The sequence below is a fragment of the Pipra filicauda genome, unplaced genomic scaffold (genome assembly GCF_003945595.2).
Source record: "Pipra filicauda isolate LSUMZ 115617 unplaced genomic scaffold, ASM394559v2 scaffold410_size627686_pilon, whole genome shotgun sequence".
NCBI classification, from domain to species: Eukaryota; Metazoa; Chordata; class Aves; order Passeriformes; family Pipridae; genus Pipra; species Pipra filicauda.
In genome coordinates, this window is record NW_024104544.1 from 147,342 (window position 1) to 155,109 (window position 7,768).

At 41.0% G+C, this 7,768-nt stretch overlaps 1 non-coding gene across 1 annotated transcript; it reads right to left on the minus strand.

Annotated features, from left to right (window-relative positions):
* Positions 1–7,437: 7,437 nt before the first annotated feature.
* Positions 7,438–7,511, minus strand: TRNAI-AAU. The gene has a single exon. It is a non-coding gene; the product is annotated as a tRNA-Ile (tRNA).
* Positions 7,512–7,768: the final 257 nt, after the last annotated feature.

Consider the following 7,768-nt stretch of genomic DNA (forward strand, 5'->3'; position numbering starts at 1 on the left):
CTGTCAGTAAGTGTATCAGTGACAGTACTCATGCTGGAGAAGGGTACACACATATTAAAGCAACAGAGAGGACAAGTACTATTCTGGGGTTCAAGATTCCTGTTTCAGACTGAAAGGGAACATTAGTGCAAGCTACAGAAGATCAAGTGTTTCAAAACCATAAAAACAAAAGAAATAATTATGATAACTCTAAGCGAAATAGGATAAGACTAAGCAATTGCAAAATGTGCAGATAATTCAAGTGCAGTTGAAGACCATTCTAAAGTGATTAGACTGGAAGTCAATACTTCTGAGACAGACTAACAGTAATTCTAGAGGTGATGAAAAACATTTCTTGCTGCACAGTAGTGCTATTTTCATCAACACCTAGAGGTGACCCAAAAATGTTACAGAATTTAGACATCTAACAATTTTGTAAATACCACTAATCTAAAAGGCCGGAGATGTCCTTTCATTTAAACATTACATGATGCTGAGAATTTAACCAATCAGAAATATCTCAATCAAAAAATAAAGTTTTGGAAATTCATTGAAATATTCCTAGAGTAAATAAAATTTCTTTCTCATATTTGGAAAATTGTCATGGTTTAACCACAGTGTCTCAACAGTTTAGAAATATGGACAAAGTGACAATTCACGATTGTCAAAAGAAGGTGCGCATTTGTGCTGCCTGAAATATATATATTTTTATTTGTAAAAGTGCCAAGATTCTCCTTGCTGGCATTTCTTGCTTCAAGGAGAATTTAGAGTATGAAGCCTTAGACAGGACTGTCTCTCCAGAAGAGCGAAAAATAAACTGTACTAGGTAAAAGAGACTGGGATATCATTTGCAGAAACTTAATGACAGTAGAGTTTTCTATGAGTCTGAGTTGTGGTGTCTTAGTAGAGTTTTACACCTTCCCTCCCCCCATCTTTCCTGGGTTCATACGTTTCTGATCTTTTATGACTCTTTGGCACAAGTCAAGTGCAGAAGACCATTATACAACATCAGAAGGGAGATAAAAAGGTCATGAGAATTCTGGCTAATCTCCCTGTCTATTTAAGACACCACTGCCACAATCCTGAATAAGTAACTGGGGAGACCTATTTTCCATCATGATCCCAACTTGGATGAGTGCTGGGGTACAGCCAGAGTTTTATACGCAGTGAGTGGGAGAACCATAAGAATGGTTGATTCTATTCTGGGCTCCTGCCCCCCTCTATTGACCTTCCCTCCCCTACTGATTGTTATAATCATGACATTTTCCTCAAATTTCTTACCAACTGGCAGGCAACAACCCAAATCTACAATCAGTTTTGCTTTTGATTGTGGAGGAGGAAAAGTACAGCTGCAGCCAGGAAAGAAAACTGGCCTAGAAGAGAAGTAAAGTTGCATTTTACAAAGCCCATCCTTATACTTGTGTAAGTCTCACTGAACTTCTGATAAAACTAAAGACACATTTTTTCCTTTGCAGAGCCACAACATGTCTCAAAGAGCAAAATGTACTCTGTCCAGCACCTAGCATTAATAAGGTTGCTAGGTATGACAAGAAGTAAATGGAGAATGATTTGCGTCGGTGATTTACAGAACAGTATGTCTTTGCTTTTTAGGACCAGGTGATGTTAGCAGGGTGGTAGGAGGGAGTATAGGCATCATGAGCCAGGAACATAATCCAAGATCTGAAGAGAACAATTGATTGGAGTTCTCTAGTTACTCATCTCTGCAGAGTCACACTTTCCTTATTAAAGAATTAAACTTCAAACCAGTCAGCTTGCTTTCAGCAGCTTGTTCCCAGAATAGCTATCTAAAAGGAGACAAAATAAGATGAAAAGGTGTATGCAGGCAGTGGAATCTCTTTCTTGTCCTTGTTGCACACAAAATACCAGAGCTACTGTACCTCAGATTCATTTCCTAAAAAAAAAAAAAAAATTCAGAAGTGCTCTTGAAGGAAGAGGTTGGTCAGCATATCCAGCAAAATATACCACAAAAATGTATTCTCCATCTGCTGCCTCAACATCAGTTGTTTAGAGCCTCACCTGCTTAAAAGAAAATTTGTTTTTTACATTTCTGGCAGAGTTGTTGCAAGTCTATCTGTTAGAGAACAAAGCTGGAGAAGAACTGAAGTGTATACACATGAAATGAGAAAATCCAATTTTCTCATTAAAACCAATATGAGGCAGAAATTGCCACTTTTAAAAGTTCTATGACCCTAAGGAAATCTCAGCATACTTTCTGTCTAGCAGAAATAAATTAATACTTTAAACAGATTCTAATGCCTAATTTTTTTTTTTAACTCATCACTAGGCTAGTTACTTTCTTTACTGGAGTTCATCTACCACTAGAAGGTGTGCAGATGAGCCAAACAGGTTGCTACTGTACAGCTAGGATACAGCAATGTAACTACCTCTTTCTTTTTAGAGATTTTTGTAGCACTTCTCTGTTGATTTTAAAGAGTATTTCCTCATTAGGATAGGAATTTTCCTTTTTGTACAGATGGGTAAAGACAGAAACAAAGAATTGAAGGTCTAGGCATGAAGTCAAAAGCAGAATTGACAACCTGTATATTCAACTGTCCTTTAATTCTTAGTCAGATGCTGAGTCCACATTGCCTTGGTTTTGCTGAAATTAAACACTTTGTGGCAAAATACACAATTATATTTGTTTTGCTTTTATTAATTTTTTCAATTTGCATATATAAGGGTAAAACCAGAAAAGTCATTCTTAAGTGGGATGCAGGAAGATTTTCATCTTAAAAAAACATTTTTAATAATTCAAGAGCAAAGAGTCCACCATCAAAAAGCTGTTCTTACTGAAAATGATGACAGGTCATATTAAGAAGCTAGTGAAGCTAGTGAAACCAGATAATTGTGGGTGACAATTATCTGTGCCTTTCCTCTAGGCATGAAATAAATTGCTCCTTGAACCATATTTTCTTCAACTGTCCCATCCAAGCTGTCCTGTTCCCCGACCTTCAAGGGAATTCTTCACAAAGCCAAGACAATGAAATACAAACCACACTCTAGGTAAAGAGAAAGTGGATTCAAGCACAACTGAAGATGACACAGACACCTGTCTTTTTGACTTTGGACTGACCAGATATTGGAATTTTCTTTGGCTGAAGAGGAAGAACACAGAAACTTAAAGGTCCCTTTTATGCTCAGTTTTGTATCCTCAGTAAACTCCTTGCTTTTCTTTGCAGACCGAACCAGTTCTCTGCAATACAGTTCAAGTGACAAACTTTAGTGAAAGGGCTTTTTTTGGTAAGCATTGTTTCAAGGGTACAATGTCAGATGCTCATTTATTAAAACTAATCCACCAAGACAGCGTGAGCTGCAACCATCTAGCTCAGTGCCAGAGCAGCTTTCTGTAGAGTGTGCCATGAGGGTTTGTGTCAAGCCTGTGGAGTGGCACACGGGAGATGTGCTGTCCTGCTTTGCCCTCTTGCTCTGTGCTTTCATGATTGCTTTAAAAGACTGTGTACAAGGAGGGCGTATGAGCTGCTGATTACCACAGGGAGGAGTTGATGTCAGAACCCTGGGATTTTAACTTTGTCTTCCCCTCTCTGATTTAGATTTAAGCCTAGAGCAAGTCAGAATTTCTGCCCCTGAAAGCATCAGCAAGACAAGTCAGAAGGTGCTTCAGTGTCCATCCCATGTAGCATTTTAACCATTTAATAGAAAAGCAGATTATTTGCTTCCAAAAGTTGTGATGGATATTAGCCAGCTGTAATTCAGTTAAGCCTCAGATACAAAGTATAATACCTATACTGTCTGTTCAGGAACATGAGAAGGCATGGTCAGCCTACCAAATTATAGGGGCCCATCATTGCTGTCCCCCTCTGGGGCACCACAGTTTTTCCACCCAAGTCTGAGCATGCCAAACTCCAGACTTCCCTCATTGCTCTTCACTGTTCCTTACATTATTAATGACAAAAATGGCATAGCAAAATATATCCATGTTATTTGTCTTTATTCATCTTCATCTACAAAAATAAGAAAATCATACCCAGACTTCAACATGCTTTCTTTTAAGCTCTGAAAGAATATCACCAAAGGTTTTTTTATCTCCTGCTTACTTTCCCTGGGAAACAGTGACTAGATACTGATTAAACTGAAAACTTGTACCTGACCATAAGGCAAGAAGCATTATATAGAATTGGTGCACAGCTATAGCTGCTCCTGCTAATCTAGTAAGAGTTTATTTATTCTTTGTAAAACAAGCAAAAATACACACCAGAAGCCAGATATTTCCACACTTACCTTTCACATGGTTCTATATGGCACATGTTCAAATGAGAATTCAGTGACCTCCACGTGGCTCTGTTGTGCCATGGGCATCATTCACTACGATGGTAAATTCTTACACAGTGAAAAAAGGACTTTCAGCTGTTTAAAATTAGTAACTCTACAGGCAGGCATTTGTTCAAAACTGTGGTAAAAATTGCCAGATACTTGGTTTACAAAGTTATTTAATCCTTTTATAGAGTACATCAAGGGCAAAGATTTGATTTCTGTTCAAGTCCAGCCCATCACACTTTCTCGGGTTTTAACACATTACTCAGATTTGCTGACACTTCATTTTAGCAATTACTTTCTAAGAAATACAAATTTGAGAATATTTCTTCAGCTTCAGCAGTAAATATAGTCATTCTGTTCTGATGTGAACTGCAAGATAAAAAAATCAGGGTCCTTATTATTTGAGTTGCAAAGAAAATGGAAGCCAGATTCTCTCTCATGCCATCCCCCTTTCCTGAATAACCCCTGTTTCTGAGACACTAGAGGACCCAAACAGCGGGCTGGTTGTCGGCCTTTTCCTTGCAGCTCCTAGCTCCATTTAGGCAGACCCTGGGCTCGCAGCACTGAGCTACGGTGCCCATTCAGCCACATTCTTGGCTGGCAGCTCCTTCCCGGGTCTGTTTCTATGGCATTTCCTCATCCCCCTCCCACCTGCATCTCTGCTCACAATACTAAATGAGAACCTTTGTTTAGGGTTGGGACAGGCTCAGGTTTTTTGATGGAGCTGCCATTTTTTTTTTCTAGTGTGTGGAAGGCAACCACTACACTCCCCAGTTTAAGCAAAGGTTAAGCTTCACCTATAAGAGAATTAATGCTTACAACCTTGTTGCACACAAATCGATCTAAAAAGCAGCCTCTTCTACCACACCACATCCTGCGTTTGATTTCAATAGATGTTTCTGAATAGCATCTGTGCATTGCTGTATTGATAGACCTGATGAATCCTTGCCACTCAGATTTTCACCATAATTAAGACACCTAAAAGAAAACTGAATGAATAAAGCATCCCGATGGCAAAACACTTAGATGCTCTAGCAATAAAAACACAATATAAGAAATTATAAAATTAACCTGTGATGTGGCTGAGAAAGAAAATGCTTCAAAACATCACTGAGTGAATGAAACAGTAACTGAAGGAAGAGATTTGACTGGATTGATTATAAGTTTCCTCCTGAGCTGTCAGCACTCAGTATTGTCATAGTCAACAAGAGGTTCATCCTCTCCATAACCAACTGCTGTGGGCAGAGAAGCTGTGCTTCACACCACACTTTTTAAGCACACAACGACTGATCCCTGTTTTGGCCTTGATGTTGCACAATCCACTTACGGGTTAAATGAAACACTGAATACTAACCCCAGAATATGCCCCAGCATCTGCCACTGCAAAGCATCAGAATGGAAATTCCTCTGCTGTCCTCATGACAGCATTATTCCACTATATGGGTTTGTTTGTTTAATCTCTTTTTATTCTCCAGCTACCTACGAGGTTGAAGAAGGGTCTCTGGAATGACTCCCCTAGGGACAATGGCTGACCCTCACAATCTGACAACCATCTGTTGAAACTAAATTTACGGAAAGCATGCCCATACAATCCTGACTGCCAAAAAAACACACTGAATATAAGCAATTTAAAACAAATTGAAAAAGTGGCCAAGGAGCCATTGCATCACCTTGGTTTACAGTGAGGACATGGCTATACAGCAACATAGCTACAGTAAATATCCGATTCCTAATGTGGGAAACATAAAACAAAGCAATATTATTCCCAGATATTTCTTTTTTTTTCTGAAGCGGAACATGGTGTTGTTTCCCTTTTCAGCTCATTTAAAATGGATGTCATTATATGTAGTCAAGTCCTGGCCACTATAGCTGGACCCAAAGGAATTGAGGAGGATCACTGAGTGGAGTGGCAAGCCAGAAGGTCATCAAACCAGCACCACATTACTCTCCCATGACATCTGATGGAGCCATGGCAGCAGTTTGGATGCTACATAACATGAATATTCATTCTTGTGACTTACAAGTTACATTGTGACTTTGGAGTGACATGTCTATGCGTCCTTGTGGTACATTGGTGACACTGTGGGGAATATGTAATGTCTCTGCCTCAAAACTCTGCTTTGTTATGAAGTGTCATCCACTTTTCTTCTTTTTTCTTTTTTTTTTTTTTATTATCTCTTATTTTAAATCAAATGCTGCAGTTGGAAGAAACCTCAAGCAACAGACCCAGATAGAGAGGGAGCATATTAAAAAATTTGTAAAAGAAGTCAGTAGAATGCTGTTAACTCAAAGTATTTTCCCAAAGGAGCTGTGACCTGTCTGTATGCAACTCTGATAACAAAATCACTGGTTTATATAAGAAAACATTTGCACCAGAAAGTTTCCCTCCTCTGAAGAAATCCCATTTCATTTCAGAGGTAGACAGGACAAAAGTAATAACTATTTTGAGCTTCCAAGAGAAGTTTCTTAGATAGAAAACACCCTTATAGAGGCCAGTTGAGCCACCAGGGATCTATCTTGGCCACTCCTGCAGACATAGTACTCCATTAGAATACCTCAGTTTGGCCTGGATTTTTTGCTCTAACAAATAGCACACCCATAAAAATTAAGACTCAGATTATGGTGTGTCTGTCAAGTCTGGGTATGTCCTACATGGAGTTCAGAACAATCTATGAAAAATCAGTCTGCCATGTGAGATCTGCTTGTCCTCCTGCTACAAACGAAAAAAAAAAAAATAAACCCCACTCGCTTCAGTGTCTTCCAGCCTGTGACACAGAGCTACCAAAGTCATAATAGTGCAATGAGCTAAATGCCTGATGTTCTTTTTCCCTGTGGTTATTCACTGGAAGTCAGGACCATCTCAAATCCTGCAAGCCTTCTTCAGTCTTAACTCTGACTAACAGCAGCACATGAAGTAAACGCCTTGAGGCATAACACACCGAATATTTCGTGGAGTCCTACGGAAAGATTTAAAGCACTCCTGCGCACAGCTCCTGCACGTGTATTTCTCTCCTGGCACCTTTTCCGGTTATTTCGCTTCCCTCCCCTACCTCCGGCCTGCTCCCCCTTTCTCTCCGGTCAGTGGATGCTCCGCTCCCGGCCGGGGGCTGCAGGTCGGGCACGGGATCGGCTCCGCGCTCCTGCCGCGACGGGCAAAAGCACTGGCCCGTACGGGGATCGAACCCGCGACCTTGGCGTTATTAGCACCACGCTCTAACCAACTGAGCTAACCGGCCCCTCCGGGGCATGTTGCGTGGGAAGTAACTCCCAGCCCGCGCCGGGGGGAAGCGGCGCCGCTCCCGCCCCGGGAGCTCAGCGCTGTCACCGCACCAGCTCCTGCGGGACAGCCGCCTCTTGCTCGGGGTTTATGGCTGTGCTCCCGCTGCGTCGTCTACGCTTCCTTACGGAGGCGCTCAGAGCCCTGCGTGCAGGGGATGTTCCCGACGGCCGGGACGGGGACACCAGCACACTCTGCCCCAGTGGGGACAGGGAG